The sequence below is a fragment of the Pleurodeles waltl genome, chromosome 1_2 (assembly GCF_031143425.1).
Source record: "Pleurodeles waltl isolate 20211129_DDA chromosome 1_2, aPleWal1.hap1.20221129, whole genome shotgun sequence".
In the NCBI taxonomy this organism is placed as follows: Eukaryota; Metazoa; Chordata; class Amphibia; order Caudata; family Salamandridae; genus Pleurodeles; species Pleurodeles waltl.
This window is the reverse complement of record NC_090437.1, coordinates 384567234-384586896: the sequence shown is the minus strand read 5'-3', so window position 1 is coordinate 384586896 and position 19663 is coordinate 384567234.

Genomic DNA, 19663 nt, shown 5'->3' with positions numbered 1-19663 from the left:
TAATAGATTATCCATAATTAACCATTATATGTTCAAGTTGTGGGAGTTCTCTCAAGTACTTCTCACCATCCCACCTTAATCTCCTTCTGCAAATGGATAAGACAATCTCGTCCTTCTAGTAGCCCGGGGCCCTTCCTGTCCCGTTTTCTATCCCCAAGGCCCTCATCCTCATGCTGAGGATCAGTGGATTGTGGTCACTCTCCACTCTATTGATCACAGCCATATCAAAGACGGTCTTCCACGCTTCAACATTCACAATTACATAATCAGTGACCGAAGAGCACCTTCCATTGTCGAAGGTTTCCTTAGCAGCACCAATCCGACTTGGTACGCCCATTGGCAAAGCAAAGATGATTATATAACAACATATCAGTAAATGCCTCAGCCTTGTTTGTGAACTCCTAAACTGCAATCTTCCATCACGATTCCACTATTGGTAATGGTGTCGCAGGTAGGTGTATTGAAATCTCCACAAATCAGCATCATATCTCTGCCTCCTTTGTTCCCCTCATTAGTTTATCATCTGTCAAGGCCCGTCTAACACTTGCAATATATGTGAAATAATCTTTCCAGAGCCCTTGCACCTCCGGGGACCACCTGGTGGCATATATTCTATTCAGGATGTCACCCACCCCCTCACGTCCCCCCAACCCTGGCTGGGCATTTCCAGCCAATCCTGACGCTGCTTTGAGCATCATCAGGATTGGCAGCAGGCTGGGAGGCTGTGCCTCCAATGACTGCAACAGAGGAGAGCAAAGCAAATGGAGCGGCGCGGAAAAAAGGTAAGTTTTACTTCTTTTTTTTTTCTTTCTTTTTTTTTGGTCCCCCCAGTCTCCCCGCCATGCACCATGGCACCCTGTTCCTTTTCCCTCCCATGAACCGCGCCTGCTCCCAGGGTTTACCTGACAGGAAGAGATCAGGACCTGAGTAGAAGAAAATAACAGGTTGTTTTCTGGGCTCCTTGCCCTTATATTGGTATAGGGTATATGGAGGGTAGGAAAGGGGACTAGGGGGGGAAGGGGTAAAGTGAAACATTTTGATTGAATCTGGCTGGGATTTGTGGGCCTGGTTAGAGGTGAAACCTCATTTAATTAAATATTGGGGTGAAAAATAGGGTTTGAGGAGGTAATACATGAAATGCTGTGCTCTGGGAAGCATCTACATAGCTCACAAAGAAGCTGTAAGTAAGTGTGAATAACAATTGATCAAATATGAAGAAGGGTTAAGTGAAACAATGCTTACAAATATTAAATAATGAAAGTTAAATGGCTAGGTAGTCAGAGGTTATTTGCCAAGGGTCTGCCCATGAACGTCAATTCATCGAAATACCAGGGAAGCAGAAGTGACATCACACACCACTTCACCTCTGCTTTCACTCATGCATTCGAGCTTTCACATACACACACATACACTCATTCTCCCAATAATACTCTCGGACCTACAAGAATGCACACATCATACACTTAAATGTAATTTTTACTTACCTCAGCTGCCAAGGAGGGCCATATTCCAGCTAACTATTATTCCTTCTTTATTACACTAATAGTGAATAATAAACATTATTCACTGTTAGTGTGATAGAAAATTGACAGAAAACAAGGAAAGTAGAGCCTCAAAAAGCCTCCATAAGGACAGCTGCCCTTGTGTTTCTGGTACTGATTTTGCCACCTCTGACGTCCAGGGATGCAAAGGCAGTACGATCCCTGGCAATCCCTGTATAATGTCTGTGTGTCTGTTTACTTGATCTTTCTGATTTTACTTGGAATTAAAATTTAGTTTAATATAAGGACGAGGCAAAGGTCAACTATTTATTATAAAGGTTAATATTTTTAAAAGATTCAAATGTAGAAAGCTGCTAGAAGAAACTAGGGGCCAGATTTAAGAAAGAATGATGGAAAGTGACGCTGCAGCAAATTTGGCAGCATAGCGTACCATAATTTTCAAAACGCAGGGATGCTGCATATTTACTAGAATATGGTGCACTGCTGCATTGCGCCCTGCGCCAGCACTAAATTTGTTGCCAAGCGCCAATGCAGCAACCCTTGCACCATAGTGCAAGGATGGCTGCATTGAGGGAGAGATTGTTTTTGTGCAGGAAGGAAAACCTTCCTGCACAAAAACAATCGTAAATTGTAATTTGCTCTTTTTATGTGGGCTGCAGAATGCAGTCCACATAGAAAGAGCAAAAAACGAGGAGAAATGAAAGCATTTCTCCTTGTTGCGCCATTCTAACGCCATAAATCTGAGGCAGCGTCACAATGCAATGTTGCACGCCCCTTCCACGCAAAGTGCTGTGTGTGAAGGGGGTGTATTTTCAAGGTGACATTAAGCCACAAAAAGTGGCTTAAAGCCACCTTGAAAATACGGTGCAGGGCATGGATGAATCTGACGTGAGAAAACAAAAATATATACATGTACAGATGGAAATTTAAGCCCATAAACAGTGCTTCATGATAATCATCAAAGAAATTTGTGAATACTGTTGATGTCCAGTTCTGAACGGGGATATACCATATATTAGTCAATGTTTCAACTTGTAATGGAATTAGTTGTCCCGGGTCTTCATCAGGACAAAGAAATGACAGAAAGTCACAGAAAGTCACCGGACCAGAACCGATATCGATTAAGTATTTGGAAGTATTTTAAGGGGCTCCCTTTCAAATACTGTATAGTAGTGATATATATATATACAGTATATATATATATATATATATATATATATATATATATATATATATATTTATATATAAAAATATATATATATATATGCGTGCAACCCATCTCATTTACAGACTTGGAGGGTTTGTGAATGTTAAACCCTTTTGTAGATCTGACCCTGGCTGTTTTAGCCACTTTTGCAATATTAAGGATCTAGCGATCAACATTAAAATCTAAATCATTTCAATGCTGTACTTCAATACATCAGAGATCTGATTTACATATCTCTGGTCCTCGAGAAATACGGATGTCAAGATTGGTCTCGCCATAACTTAAAACATCCTCCAAATATGTGCAAGCAGAAAACAAGGCCACGAAATATTGGATCAGTTACCTAATTAACCATCAGTACATTTAAAACAGTGTGGACTAATAGCAGCATTATTCTTGTTAAAAAAAGCAGGAGTACTATCAGTTAACAATTTAATGGAAAAATGCATTCTTTGATAATGTGTGCTACAAACTGCAGTGCAACTGTAGTAAACGTTTTGCAAAAGGCAACATTATCTATGATTTCATAAGCAGCTTATACCACAAACCTACTGACTTGCTGCTATTTATTTCATCCTTCCTGTGACTTATTTTTTTAAAAAGAGTCATTATTGGACTCCAATATTTAATGTTCCTACCTTCAATTTAATGTCTATGTTTAAAAACAAATTATCTAGCAACATATAGGCAGAGTCTAGAAGGTCAAGGCAGAGTGTCAACCACTATTGTAGATGTGTGGAATTTTAGCTTTCACGCTGAACATCCAATCAAAATAAATGTATTTACTACAGGTTTTCAGATAATTTCCACATACCGCAACCACAGATGCACAGAAATAAAACGACCCATTAATGCATTACCAAAGAACACATTTTCGATTCCAGTAGTCAAAAGACAAATTTCCACTTCTCTTTCAAAATGAAGCCTGGAATATCACAAGAGCTTACTCAGCATACAGAGTAAACTGGTTCTGCATGCACAGCTTCTAAACTGAGAAAGCAAAACGTTTTTTATGCACTAATCAAAGCAAGCTCATTTGTAAAAGCGTTGTGATATTCCTGTTTGAGAAGAATCTCCATGGGATTGGACTGAGCTTTCCTCCTGATTTTAAGCCTCAGGGGCAGCAAAGGCTTCACCAACCAGTCTCTGAGTCTGCTTGCTGTGGACTCTAAATTGTCAGAGGGTGCCATTCCAATTCTTGGGCCTCAGAGAGTGAATTTCTAGTGGAGTCATGTGAAGTGACGGCAGACGACGTGTGCGACTTCGCAAGGATGTTGCTGCATGGAACCCTTGACGCCACCTGCACCTGAAGCTGTGGATCTCGGAGAAGCATGACTACCCCACCAACATCGTAGACCCCACATCACTGAAGCCGCTGACATCACAAGAACTCGTAAGATTGGAGTGTCATAGCACCGACATTCATGACATCTGACTCCATTGTAGCATCTGCGATCCCGTGAGGTCGCCCCGCAGGCTTGACTTTGCCGGACTTCGACTTTGCCGGAGGTACCTAGGAACCGACACCGCCTCACCTCCACTGCTCACAGCAAGGACCCGACGCCTCTTCGTGATGCCTCTGCTTCTTTGCCTCACAGCACCAGAACTGACGCCAGCCCGGTTCCAGCGACACCTCACTCCCCGACTGCGTGTGCCACCTGTTTTCCACACATCTGCTAAGATCCTGTCCCTGGGGGTCCATGTGACTCGAGAAACGGTGCCAGTGGCGTCGCATTGTGGGAAAGAACTCCGTCACAACACTGCTTAACATCAAATTGCAGCATTGGTGCTTCAAGGCACTATTTATGTGTTTTTAATTACTAAAGTCATATTTTTAATTGTGTATTGTGCAGCACACGTAGAAAGAGGAAAGCGCCTCCATTGATTGGGGTCTTTGGTTGGCAGTCAGGTTGCCCCCTGTCCAAGCAAGGACCCTCACTAGTCAGGGCAAAGGAGAAACACACCTGGTTAACCCCAGCTCACCCCTTTGGTAGCTTGGCACGAGCAGAAAGGCTTAACCCAGAAGCAATGTGTAAAGTATTTGTACCAGCACACAGGATAATAGAGTGAAACAGTACAAAATGGACACCACACAGGTTTAGAAAAATAGTAAATATTTATCTGAGGAGAACAAGACCAAATACAATAAAAGTCCACAATACACAATTAAAAACACATAACAGATGAGTAGGTGTAGGAAAGTACCATCTTGCCTGGCATGTTACCCCTATTTTCATTGTATGTCTGTTTGTTTTTGCCTATATGTCACTTGGATCCTGCCAGGTAGGACCCCAGTGCTCATAATGTATGCCTGTATGTGTTCCCTGTGTGGTGCCTAACTGTATCACAGAGGCTCTGATAACCAGAACCTCAGTGTTTATGCTCTCTCTCTCATTTAAAATTGTCACTGCAGGCTAGTGACAAATTTTACCAATTCTTATTGGCACACTGGAACACCCTTATAATTCCCTTGTATATGGTACCTAGGTACCCAGGGTATTGGGGTTCCAGGAGATCCCTATGGGCTGCAGCATTCCTTCTGCCACCCATAGGGAGATCAGACAATTCTTACATAGGACTGCCACGTTATTTCACAGCCATTTTTCACTGCACATAAGTAACTTATAAGTCACCTATATGTCTAACCCTCACTTGGTGAAGGTTAGATGGCAAGTTACTTAGTGTGTGGGCACCCTGGAACTAGCCAAGGTGCCCCCAAATTGTTCAGGGCAAATTCCCCAGACTTTGTGATTGCGGGAACACCATTACACGCATGCACCACATATAGGGCAATACCTATATGTAGCGTCACCATGGTAACTCCGAACATGGCTATGTAACATGTCTAGGATCATGGAATTGTCACCCCAGTACCATTCTGGTATTGGGGCTACAATTTCATGCATCCCCGGGTCTCTAGCACACAACCCAGGTACTGACAAACTTGCTTTCCGGGGTCTCCACTGTAGCTGCTGCTGCTGCCAACTGCTCAGACAGGTTTTTGCCCACCTGGGGCCTGGGCAGCCTGGTCCCAGGAAGGCAGAACAAAGAATTTCCTCTGAGAGAGGGAGTTACACCCTCTCCCCTTGGAAATAGGTGTGAAGGGCTGGGGAGGAGTAGCCTCCCCCAGCCTCTGGAAATGCTCTGATGGGCAGAGATGGTGCCCATCTCTGCATAAGCCAGTCTACACCAGTTCAGGGATCCCCCGGCCCTGCTCTGGCGCGAAACTGGACAAAGGAAAGGGGAATGACCACTCCCCTGACCCGCACCTCCCAGGGGAGGTGCCCAGAGCTCCTCCAGTGTGTCCCAGACCTGGGATTCAGAGATGTTGGGGCACAATGACCGGCTCTGAGTGGCCAGTGCCAGCAGGTGACGTCAGAGACCCCCTCTGATAGGTGCTTACCTTTCTCAGTAGCCAATCCTCCTTTTTGGGCTATTTAGGGTCTCTCCTCTGGGCTATTCCTCAGATAACAAATGCAAGTGCTCACCAGAGTTCCTCTGCACTTCCCTCTTCGACTTCTGCCAAGGATCGACTGCTGACTGCTCCAGGATGCCTGCAAAAGAACAACAAAGTAGCAAGACGACTACCAGAAACATTGTAGCGCCTCATCCGGCCAGCTTTCTCGACTGTTACCTGGTGGTGCATGCTCTGAGAGCTGTCTGCCCCCACCCTGCACTGGAAGCCAAGAAGAAATCTCCTGTGGGTCGACTGAATCTTCCCCCTGCTAACGCAGGCACCAAACCTCTGCATCATCGGTCCTCTGGTTCCCCTCTCATCCTGACAAGCGTGGTCCCTGGAACACAGGAGCTGGGTCCAAGTGTCTCCCACAGTCCAGTGGCCCTTCTGTCCAAATTTGGTGGAGGTAAGTCCTTGCCTCCCCACACCAGACAGCAAACCTGTGTACTCCGTGATCTGCAGCTGCTCAGGCTTCTGTGCACTTTTCCAAGACTTCCTTTGTGCACAGCCTAGCCTGGGTCCCCAGCACTCCGTCCTGCATTTCCCAACTCGCTGAGTTGGACTCCGATGTCGTGGGACCCTCCTTTGTGACTTTGAGTCGGCCGCTGTCCTCAGATTTTCTAAGTGCCTGTTCCTGTACTTCTGTGGATGCTGCCTGCTTCTGTGGGGGCTCTCTGAGTTGCTGAGCTCCCCCTCTGTCTCCTCCTCCAAGGGGCGACATCCTGGTCCTTCCTGGTCCCCAGCAGCACCCAAAATCCTCAACTGCGACTCTTGTAGCTAGCAAGGCTTGTTTGCGGTATTTCTCTGTGGAAACACTTATGCAACCTCCAGCACGCAGAGGGACATCTTCTGACCAAAGGAGAAGTTCCTGGCACCTTCCGTTGTTGCAGAATCTTTGGCTTCTTCCACCTGGAGGCAGCCCTTTTGCACCTTCATCCGGGGTTTAGTGGGCTCCTGCCCCCCCTGGACAATTGCATGACTCTTGGACTTGGTCCCCTTCCTTTACAGGCCCTCAGGGCCAGGAATCCGTCTTCAGTGCTTTGGTAGCAGTTGTGGTTCTTGCAGAATCCCCTATCTCGACTATGCTGTCTTGCTGGGGTAGTAGAATAACTTTACTCCTACATTTCAGGGTCTTGGGCTGGGGTATTTTGGACACCCTTACTGTTTTCTCACAGTCCCAGTGACCTTCTACAACCTACCATAGGCCTGGGGTCCATTCGTGATTCGCATTCCACTTTTGGAGTATATGGTTTGTGTTGCCCCAGGCCTATGTCTACCTATTGCATCTCATTGTGATTCTATATTGTTTGCGCTACTTTTCTTACTGTTACTTACCTGATATTATTTGTGTATATTACTTACCTCCTAAGTGAGAATATCCTCTGAGATACTTTTGGCATATTGTCACTAAAATAAAGTACCTTTATTTTTAGTAACTCTGAGTATTGTGTTTTCTTGTGATATAGTGCTATATGATATAAGTGGCTTAGTAGGAGCTTTGCATGTCTCCTAGCTCAGCCTAAGCTGCTCAGCTATAGCTACCTCTAACAGCCTAGGCTGCTAGAAACACCTCTATTCTACTAATAAGGGGTAACTGGACCTGGCACAAGGTGTAAGTACCACAAGGTACCCACTATAAGCCAGGCCAGCCTCCTAAATTGGTGGTGCGGCAGTGGGATAAGTACTTGTAACTGCTTTACCACTTTGTCATTTGGTGCTTTTCCTGGAGCAAGATTCCAGGAATCTGCATAAGATAGTCCCCCCTTACAAGGAGGGGGATGACATTAACAAGTGGTTTGCTGCACTTGAGAGGTCCAGTATGGTACAGTTGGCCCCTCAAAGGCAGTGGGCTGCTATTGTGTGGCTATCTTTCACTGGAAAGGGTAGGGATAGGCTCCTTACTGTCAGAGAAAGTGATGCCAATAACTACAACGTTTTGAAGGATGCACTCCGGATGGATTTGGCTTAACCACTGAACAATACATGATTAAGTTCAGAGACACCAGAAAAGAGTCCTCTCAAGACTGGACAGATTTTGTTGACTGTTCAGTGAAGGCCTTGGAGGGTTGGTTACATGGCAGTAAAGTATCTGACTATGAAAGCCTATATAATCTGATCCTGAGAGAGCATATTCTTAACAATTGTGTGTCTGATTTGTTGCACGAGTACTTGCTAGACTCAGATCTGACCTCTCCACAAGAATTGGGAAAGAAGGCAGACAAATGGGTCAGAACAAGAGTGAACAGAAAAGTTCATACAGGGGGTGACAAGGATGGCAAGAAGAAGGATGGTGAGTCTTCTGACAAGGGTGGGGACAAAAGTAAACATTCTGAGTCTTCATCAGGCCCGCAAAAATTCTCTGAGGGTGGTGGGTCCAAATCCTCTTCAAACAATCAGAAAAAGTCTTAGTGTTATTTATTTAAAGTAAAAAGCCATTGGAGAAGTGATTCCACTTGTCCAAAGAAAAACACCAAACCTCCCACCACCACAACCCCAGTTGCAAGCTCTAGTGCCCCTAGTAATAGCAGTGGTGGTGGGAAATCTACTACAAATAGCCAATCCAAGGGTGTAGCTGGGCTCACTATTGGTAATGTAGTTGGGGTTGGTCTTGTTAGGGAGACCACAGAGGCTGTTTTAGGCTCTGATGGTGGCACCTTGGTTGCTTGTCCCCTTAATATGGATAAGTACAAGCAACTACCCCTAATCAATGGTGTTCAGGTTGAGGCCTACAGGGACACAGGAGCCAATGTAACTATGGTGATAGAAAAACTGGTCCACCCTGATCAACACCTATTTGGTCAACAGTACCAAGTGACTGATGCTCATAACAACACTCTTAGCCACCCCATGGCTATTGCGAATCTCAACCGGGGGGGGTTACTGGTCCAAAGAAAGTTGTGGTAGCCACTGAATTACCTGTAGATTGCTTACTAGGCAATGATTTGGAAACATCAGCTTGGGCAGAAGTGGAGTTGGAGGCTCATGCAGCAATGCTGGGCATTCCTGGGCATATTTTTGCTTTGACTAGGGCTCAGGCAAAAAAGCAAAAAGGACAGGGAACAATGGACCAAGTGCTACCAAAAACTATGGATAGAAAGGGTAAATCCTTGCCCACTATCCCTCCCTCTACAGGTGATTCCCCTTTTAAGGAAGAGGAATCCTCTCCCTGTGCAGAACCTACACCAGAGGAGCTGGCAGCAGACACTGCTGAGCTTTTGGTTGCAGGGGGGCTGTTAGGGAAGAGCTGAGTGTGGCACAGCAGACCTGTCCCACACTAGAGGGTTTAAGACAGCAAGCTGTCAAACAGCAGATTGGGGATGTCAATGATAGCCATAAGGTATATTGGGAAGACAACCTCTTGTACACAGTCAAGGGACCCTAAACCTGGAGCTGCCAGGAGATTGGTCATTTACTTGCAGTACAGAGAGTTTCTTCTTACCTTGGCACATGCCATTCCTTTGGCTGGGCATTTGGGCCAGACGAAAACTTGGGAAAGACTTGTCCCCCTGTTTCACTGGCCTCATATGTCAGAGAACACTAAAAAAAAGTTTTGTCGCTCTTGTGTGACCTGCCAAGCCAGTGGCAAGACTGGTGGCACTCAAAAGGCCCCCTTAATTCCTCTTCCAGTGGTTAGGGTGCCCTTTGAAAGGGTAGGGGTTGACATAGTTGGCCCCCTTTACCCTCCAACAGCTTCATGCAATAGATTCATCCTTGTGGTAGGACCATGCCACTTGGTACCCTGAAGCCATGCCCTTAAGGACCACTAGAGCTCCTCCTGTGGCAAAGGCCCTCCTGGGAATCTTTTCCAGGGTGGGTTTCCCTAAGGAAGTGGTGTCAGACAGAGGTAGTAACTTCATGTCTGCATACCTCAAAGCAATGTGGAAGGAGTGTGGTGTAACCTACAAGTTTACCACCCCTTACCATCCACAAACAAATGGTCTGGTTGAGAGGTTTAATAAAACTCTTTAAGGTATGATAATAGAACTCCCTGAAGAACTCAGAAGGAGATGGGATGCCCTGTTACCTTGCCTCCTTTTTGCTTACAGGGAGGTATCCCAAAAAGGAGTGGGCTTCAGCCCCTTTGAACTCCTCTTTGGGCACCCTGAGAGAGGTCCTCTTGCACTTGTAAAGGAGGGTTGAGAACAACCTTTAAAAGCTCCTAAACAGGACATAGTGGACTATGTACTTTGCCTAAGATCCAGAATGGCTGAGTATATGAAAAAGGCCAGAAAAAACCTTCAGGCCAGCCAGGAGCTGCAAAAGCAAAGACATGACTAGAAGGCTGTCCTGACACAGTACCACCCAGGACAGAAGGTGTGGGTATTGGAGCCTATTGCCCCAAGAGCACTCCAAGACAAATGGAGTGGACTCCATCTAATTGTTGAAAGGAAGGGTGAGGTTACCTATTTGGTAGACCTGGGCACTGCCAGGTGTCCCCTTAGAGTGATTCATGTCAACCGCCTAAAACCCTACGACAGGGCTGATCCCACCCTGCTCATCGCAACAGATGAGGGACAGGAAGAAGAGAGTGACCCTCTCCCTGATCTCATGTCCACCACTGAAGCTGATGGCTTAGTGGAGGGAGTGGTCTTACTGCTGAACAGAAAGACAACTGTGTCAATCTCTTGAGTCAGTTTTCTGAGCTCTTTTCACTTATACCAGGTACTACTACTTGGTGTGAACATACAATTGATACTGGAGACAGCCTGCCTGTCAAAAGTAAGATTTATAGACAGCCTGACCATGTCAGGGACAGCATTAAACAAGAGGTACAGAAAATGTTGGACTTAGGGGTGAATGAGCCTTCAGAAAGCCCCTGGGCTAGCCCGATGTGCTTGTCCCAAAACCTCACACCAAAGATGGGAAGAGAGAGATGAGGTTTTGTGTAAATTATAGAGGGCTCAATCAAGTAACCAAGACAGATGCTCACCCTATTCCCAGGGCAGATGAGCTCATAGATACACTGGCTTCTGCCAAGTATCTAAGCACTGTTGATCTAACTGCAGGGTATTGGCAGTTTAGATTATCAGAAGATGCTAAACCTAAGACTGCATTTCCAACCATTGGAGGACACTACCAATTCACAGTAATGCCCTTTGGTCTGAAAAATACACCTGCCACTTTTCAAAGGTTGGTGAATACAGTCCTGCAAGGGTTAGACGCTTTTAGTGCAGCATATCTAGATTATATTGCTGTCTTTAGCATAACTTGGGATGATCACCTGTTCCACCCATGGAAAATTGTGGAGGTCCTGCAAAAGGCAGGCCTCACTATCAAGCCCTTAAGGTGCCAGATAGAGCAGGGGAAAGTGGATTATCTGGGCCACCTGGTAGGTGGAGAACAGATTGCACCACTACAGGGGACGATCCAGACTATCATGGACTGGGCTCCCCCTACAAGTCAAACCCAGGTGAGAGACCTTTTAGGCCTCACAGGGTACTATAGGAGATTCATCAAGAATTATGGCCCCATTAGCAGCCCCTCTTAATGATCTCACTAGCAAAAAGATGCCCAAGAAGGTATTGTGGACAGCTAGCTGTCATAAAGTTTTTGAGGAGCTCAAACAGGCCATGTGCTCTGCACCTGTCCTAAAAAGCCCTTGTTACTCCAAGAAATTCATTGTACAAACTGATGCTTATGAATTATTGTTAGGGGCAGTGCTATCACAGCTGAATACCGAGGGCCAGGATCAACCATTTGCTTTTATCAGCAGAAGGTTGACCCCTAGAGAAAATTATTGATCTGCCATAGAGAGGGAGGCCTTTGCTGTGGTCTGGGCACTGATAAAGCTGAGACCATATCTGTTTGGTACTCACTTTATTGTTCAGACATACCACAAACCTCTACTTTGGCTAAAACAAATGAAAGGTAAAAACCCTAAATTGTTGAGGTGGTCCATATCCCTACAGGGAATGGATTATACAGTGGAAGATAGACCTGGGAGTACCCACTCCAATGCAGAAGGACTCTCCAGATATTTCCACTTAGACAATGAAGACTCATCTGGGCAAGGTTAGCTTTATTGTCCTTTGTCTTGGGGGTGGGGGCGGGGTTGTGTAGGAAAGTACCATCTTGCCTGGCATGTTACCACCATTTTCACAGTATGTATGTTTGTTTTTGCCTTGTGTCACTAGGATCCTGCCAGGTAGGACCCCAGTGCTCATAATGTATGCCTTGTATGTGTTCCCTATGTGGTGCCTAAATGTATCATTGAGGCTCTGCTAACCAGAACCTCAGTGTTTATGCTCTCTCTCTGCTTTAAAATTGTCACTGCAGTCTAGTGACTAATTTTACCAATTCTCATTGGCACACTGGAACACCCTTATAATTCCCTTGTATATGGTACCTAGGTACCCAGGGTATTGGGGTTCCAGGAGATCCTTATGGGCTGCAGCATTTCTTTTGCCACCCATAGGGAGCTCAGACAATTCTTACACAGGACTGCCACGGCAGCCTGAGTGAAATAACGTCCACGGTATTTCACAGCCATTTTTCACTGCACATAAGTAACTTAGTCACCTTTATGTCTAACCCTCACTTGGTGAAGGTTAGGTGCCAAGTTACTTAGTGTGTGGGCACCCTGGCACTAGCCAAGGTGCCCCCACATTGTTCAGGGCAAATTCCCCGGACTTTGTGATTGCGGGGACACCATTACACACATGCACTACATTTAGGACAATACCTATATGTAGCGTCACCATGGTAACTCCGAACATGGCCATGTAACATGTCTAGGATCATGAAATTGTCCCCCCAATACCATTATGGTATTGGGGGGACAATTCCATGCATCCCCGGGTCTCTAGCACAGAACCTAGGTACTACCAAACTTGCTTTCCGGGGTCTCCACTGCAGCTGCTGCTGCCAACCCCTCAGACAGGTTTCTGCCCCCCTGGGGCCTGGGCAGCCTGGTCCCAGGAAGGCAGAACAAAGAATTTCCTCTGAGAGAGGGTGCTACACCCTCTCCCTTTGGAAATAGGTGTGAAGGGCTGGGGAGGAGTAGCCTCACCCAGCCTCTGGAAATGCTTTGATGGGCACAGATGGTGCCCATCTCTACAAAAGCCAGTCAACACCGGTTCAGGGATCCCACAGCCCTGCTCTGGCGCAAAACTGGACAAAGGAAAGGTGAGTGACCACTCCCCTGACCAGCACCTCCCAGGGGAGGTGCCCAGAGCTCCTCCAGTGTGTCCCAGCTCTCTGCCATCTTGGATTCAGAGGTGTTGGGGCACAATGGACAGCTCTGAGTGGCCAGTGCCAGCAGGTGATGTCAATGACCCCCTCTGATAGGTGCTTAACTTTCTCAGTAGCCAATCCTCCTTTTTGGGCTATTTAGGGTCTCTCTTCTAGGCTATTCCTCAGATAATGAATGCAAGAGCTCACCAGAGTTCCTCTGCACTTCCTTCTTCGACTTCTGCCAAGGATCGACTGCTGACTGCTCCAGGACACCTGTAAAACCGCAACAAAATAGCAAGACGACCACCAGCAACATTGTAGCGCCTCATCATGCCAGCTTTCTCAACTGTTTCCTGGTGGTGCATGCTCTAAGGGCTGTCTGCCTTCACCCTGCACTGGAAGCCAAGAAGAAATGTTCTGTGGTTCGACGGAATCTTCCCCCTGCTAACACAGGCACCAATCTTCTGCATCACCGGTCCTCTGGGTCCCCTCTCATCCTGGCGAGCATGGTCCCTGGAACACAGGAGCTGGGTCCAAGTGTCTCCCACAGTCCAGTGGCCCTTCTGTCCAAATTTGGTGGAGGTAAGTCCTTGCCTCCCCACACCAGACAGCAAACCTGTGTACTGCGTGATCTGCAGCTGCCTGGGCTTCTGTGCACTTTTCCAAGACTTCCTTTGTGCACAGCCTAGACTGGGTCCCCAGCACTCCAACTGGCATTGCCCAACTCGCTGATTGGGACTCCGACGTCGTGGAACCCTCCTTTGTGACTCTGAGTCGACCGATGTCCTCAGATTTTCTAAGTGCCTGTTCCGGTACTTCTGCGGGAGCTGCCTGCTTCTGTGGTGGCTCTCTGAGTTGTTGAGTGCCCCCTCTGTCTCCTCCTCCAAGGGGCGACATCCTGGTCCTTCTTGGTCCCCAGCAGCACCCAAAATCCTCAACCGCGACTCTTGCAGCTAGCAAGGCTTGTTAGCGGTATTTCTGCGTGGAAACACTTCTGCAACCTCCAGCACGCAGTGGGACATCTTCTGACTAAAGGAGATGTTCCTGGCACCTTCCGTTGTTGCAGAATCTTTGGCTTCTTCCACCCGGAGGCAGCCCTTTTGCACCTTCATCCAGGGTTTAGTGGGCTCTTGCCCCCCGGACACTTGCGTGACTCTTGGACTTGGTCCCCTTCCTTACAGGTCCTCAGCTCCAGGAATCCGCCTTTAGTGCTTTGGTAGCAGTTGTGGTTCTTGCAGAATCCCCTATCTTGACTGTCTTTCTGGGGTAGTAGGGTAACTGTACTCCTACATTTCAGGGTCTTTGGGTGGGGTATTTTGGACACCCTTACTGTTTTCTCACAGTCCCAGCGACCCTTTACAACCTACCCTAGGCCTGGGGTCCATTTGTGATTCGCATTCCACTTTTGGAGTATATGGTTTGTGCTGCCCCTAGGCCTATTTCTACCTATTGCATCCTATTGTGATTCTACATTGTTTGCACTACTTTTCTTACTGTTACTTACCTGATTTTGGTTTGTGTATATATAATTTGTGTATATTACTTACCTCCTAAGTGAGGGTATCCTCTGAGATACTTTTGACATATTGTCACTAAAATAAAGTGCCTTTATTTTTAGTAACTCTGAGTATTGTGTTTTCTTGTGATATAGTGCTATATGATATAAGTGGTATAGTAGGAGCTTTGCATGTCTCCGAGTTCAGCCTAAGCTGCTAGAAAAACTTCTATTCTACTAATAAGGGATACCTGGACCTGGCACAAGGTGTAAGTACCACAAGGTACCCACTAGAAGCCAGGCCACCCTCCTACAGTAGGTGATACAGATGCAGGGTGCTTGTTGCAACAACCATGGTTTCATTTATTGGCTTTGAAAGGGTGCATCATCATGGTAAGCAAACAGGTTTTCTTCAATGTCTATAAACTGAAGTTAAAGAGAACATTTTTGCCATCTTGGAACTCAGGGGACCGGACAATCGAGAGTACAAACTTGTGGATGACGTGCTGTGAGATGTGTCATCCACTTCCAGCAGACCCTGAGGAGGTTGCATCCTTGAGTGTCTGTTTGACAGCCCAATCATTCACCGTCAGCAGCATATAGACTCTGCTCTACCCACTTGTATGTCAGAATATTGTGCTACAAAAGTATGATAGCCAAACTACTGATGACCAAAATACTATGGACGTAAGTATATATAGGTAAGTAAAACGTTCTTACTCTTAATTCTACATTAACCTACACTGAAAAGCTGTATATCATCACAGTACATATACTTAAAGTTAAATATTGTAAACTTACACTTACTTATGTATAGTTACCTTGTCAATATTTTAATCTTCCATATTTTTGTTACAACAATTTTGTAGCACAGTCATAACTAGTTGATATTCTGGTTCTGCACAGCACCACTTGACCCATCCAATGGCCAGAATGAAGGCCGCAAGTGGCCTGCCTTATGTATGCAAGGATGAGCTGAAAATGAGGCACACCCATCAGCAGCCTCTGTAGGGTCAGATTCCTTCCTTCTCAAGATGGCCACCTTCAGTATCAGAGCTTGGAAGCATTAGGATTCAAAGCTCCTTGAGGCCACTACTTGCTCCCTCAGCACCTCCATACCATCTCAGCTATTACAGCCAGAGCCAGGAGTGGCATTCTGAAAGGTGAGTCAGCAGAACTGATGTGGTAGCAGAATTTGGATTTTGCCATCACTGGATAGACGCTGGTTCAGGACAAGTCCCCTGAACAAGACGTCACTCCACACAGCAGGCCATGTCACCCAATAATGGTCCATACTTGACCTACTGTGGACATTCTTGATAAGATTCGGGCTTTCCTTTACCATAATTGTAGCCCACCCTTGACATATTGTAGGCATTCTGGACAACATTCTGGCATTTGCTGAATATCCATGCTATATTGTTGGCTATTGTTGATCTCTTGCAAACATTCTTGACACTTTTCTGCCAATACCTTGTATAATAGTGCCTCATTCAAATTTCTAATTCTGTAAAGTCTCTCTAAACTGAGTTGTAGTGCAGCTGTTCAAGCCTGTAAGATTTGCCTTACTCTGCTGTCTATTAAGTGCGATTGTGAGATATGTTTAGCTTTAGATTGTCCCACCTTACTCCGTCCAGCACTTATAAATGAGAACCTTTCTTGGAAGGGAGGAAAGTGAAGTAAAGTGGAAAGCAGAATGAACAAAAAGGTTATATATATTTAAAAAAATAGTAGGCTATCTGAAATTGAATAGCCAGATTTTTGAACAGCGTGTACTACCTATAGCACAGTAGCCATTTTTTAGAGAAATTGTCCTGAAAAAATGTAATGTTTACAAAATGTGTTGAAGAGGATGACAAAGGTAAGGGTTGGTTGGCACACCACAAACATTTGGAATATTACATTACTGCTTCTTCATAATGTCAAGATTGTTAGTCCATTTATATGAAATTGTGCTGGAAAATGTACCATTTGTCTGCGTACTTTTTAGACATTTCACACAAGGAGATCGCAGCCAAACCCTCCATAAAGAAGAGAGGATCACTGTTATGTCTGTCAATCTTAGGGTGGTCTTTTCCAAATATTTTTCCTACTCCCTCTCCAATTTTTTCGTTGAATTAATTTTTGTTGGCCTTGGGAATCTGTGTGCTTTACCACTGCTAACCAAAGCTAAAGTGCTTGTGTGCATTTCCAAGACACTGCTTCAGCTCACATACAAATAACGTTACACTAGCCTATTGTGCATACAAACAGACTGTGACTAAGACAGGGAAGCAGAAAATTCCAGATACTTCTATAGGGGGAAAACTCCAGACAATTCTTCCACTAGCCCCAGGTATAACAATGTCACCCTCATACCCACTCTTCAGTTCACTTCTGGACCTGCAGAAGGGCTCTCAGAGGACTGTCCTGCTGCCAGTGGTTGTGTACTTCAGAGGACTGCCCTGCTGCCCCAAGAGGACTAACCTGCTGCTTGAAATCTGCCTTGTGCTCTCACAGAACGTCCCTGCTGTTTGAGACCTGTTCTTCTGCTTGAACCCAAGACTTCCTGAGTGACTCCAAAGGTTAGCTGGCTGGCCTCCGGATCTGAGCATCAGGGACACAAAAGGCTCCAATCATCTTGAACCCACACCTCAACCAACAATTCCTAGCTATTGCTCATTTAATTAGCTCTATGCAAGTGAGGTCTGCCATTCATGCTACACCACTTACAAATTTCACTATTTAAATCACATTTTGCACATTAAGAGGTGTTAGGTTTTTCTGCTTGTAATAATGTAACATTATGTAGTCCTGCTTTTATAGTCACTACTTTTTACCAGAAGTATTATTTTTTAATTTAGGACAACTAGAATTATTATTGTTTAATTTTTGGGCCAAGCTTGTCTTTTAGCCGTGACTTCCAAATGCCTCTGCTGTGCAATGGACACGGGATCCTGCAAGGAAACTTTAATAAACATATTCAGAAAGGTACTTGATTTTTGGCTATTATTTCTTCCACTTATTTGATGATGAGGAAGACTGATGTAGGAGCACACCACCATGCCTCCTGAGATTTTATTAATTTCTAGGACTCCGCTTACCTTTAGCACTTCATATTACCTGCACAGCGATCAACCGACAGTCATTAATCACACTGACGGGCCAGATTACCGCAGGAGGCAGGATTGCTTGCTCGCTTTGAGAGTGCAAATGTGTTTCAACATACCAGCATTATTTGGATGCTCAGAAGTTTCCGAGCTGTGCGCCCGAAGTTCCCATTTTGTCACGCACACATCACATGCATCGCTGGGCATCGATGCGCCAGAGTGTCTTTCACTCAGTGGCATCTTTCTATTGGCCTTTGGATCACATGATGATCACATGCCTCAGTGACATCGTCACACTATGGACAGGGGACATCTTGAATTGGGCGTAGTCTCAATTCACTTTTATTGCATATTTTCTGTTTCATGAATTTCTTCAGATTTTTTTTTTTACAAACGCTCGTCGTCTTTGGAACCAGTTTAATTTCGTCACCAGTCAGAGGATTTTCAAACTCAATGACTCGGAACCTGTGTAGGTTCTTTCAAATCAATTACATTGCTGAATTACTGTATTTGTAGATTCATAATGGCAACTTCAAATATTTAGTGCTTTTAATACAATTTCTGGCACTTCTGGGCAAACCACAAGTGTCATGGAATGTTTGGTTTCATTCCTTTGAGAACTTTATTATTTCTATTGATGCAGAAGGTTTGCTCCTAAGAGAAAGCCTGTCCTGCCATTCAGCCATTTGGGTGAAGACGTTTTTGACAATCTACTTGTGTTGAATCCTCCTTTTGGTGATCTTGATGACGGATGTATACACTGGAGCTGTTTGGAGGTTGAGTAAGAATTTTATGGAACAACCCGGTGTTTGTTGGAACAGTGCAACTTCTTCAGCTGAAAGCAACACCAAGAATTCACTGTTGAATATTATATTTCGGCTTTTTTAAATTGAGCATCAACCTGCAATGTTAGTCCATCTCTGAATATGTATATAAGAGAACAATTTATTTATAGTTTTTCCTCTAAAAAAGTACAAGAACCCCTCCTCGGCTGCAGAGACCCATTGTATACAGAAGTGATAGACATAGCTAAGGGCATTAAACGTTCCATCATTTCAAGCAGGTGCATTGCCAATGATTCACCTAGTTTATTCCCAGTTAAGGCATACTTGCTTGGTGTAATTGGTGAGAATTTAAGGTGCTTCACTCTGGAGCAGCTGGATGCAGTAATCTGATCTGAGACAAGGTATGCCCCACTGCTGCGGGACAGGTGAACAACAGCATCCTTTCTCATGAAGATCAGGGTCGAATAGATGATCTGTGATTCTTTTTCGCCACACTCTTTCTTTCTCTCTGTTTTGAAAGACAGGGAGGAGGATGCTTAGCCCCCTTGAGCCAGCTGAGCCACGTGACCAGTCCTCATTGACCTCATTGTAATCCACACATGCCATCTCAAACTCCCCAAAACACTGCACTCAGACTGTCACCTCCTGCACACTAGGCGAAGCAGGGGTTTGGAACTTTCATGGCTTAGGGGATGTTTCATCACAAGACAAGACCCCAAAGGCCACCATACATTTTAGGTGGAAAGGGGTCTGTGCATGTCTCTATGCCTTGTTTTTATCTGGGCGAGTAGCTACTAGCATATCAAGTGGGCAGAACTCCATGGAATCTTGCGGAGTTCCTATTTAACTCAGTGGACATCCACAAAGTTAAACTCTGTGGGTTCCACCCCCTTCCCCCCATAGTGGATATGCTCAAGTTGTTCAGTCCCTTTGGAATCTTTTAAAAAATGGCATG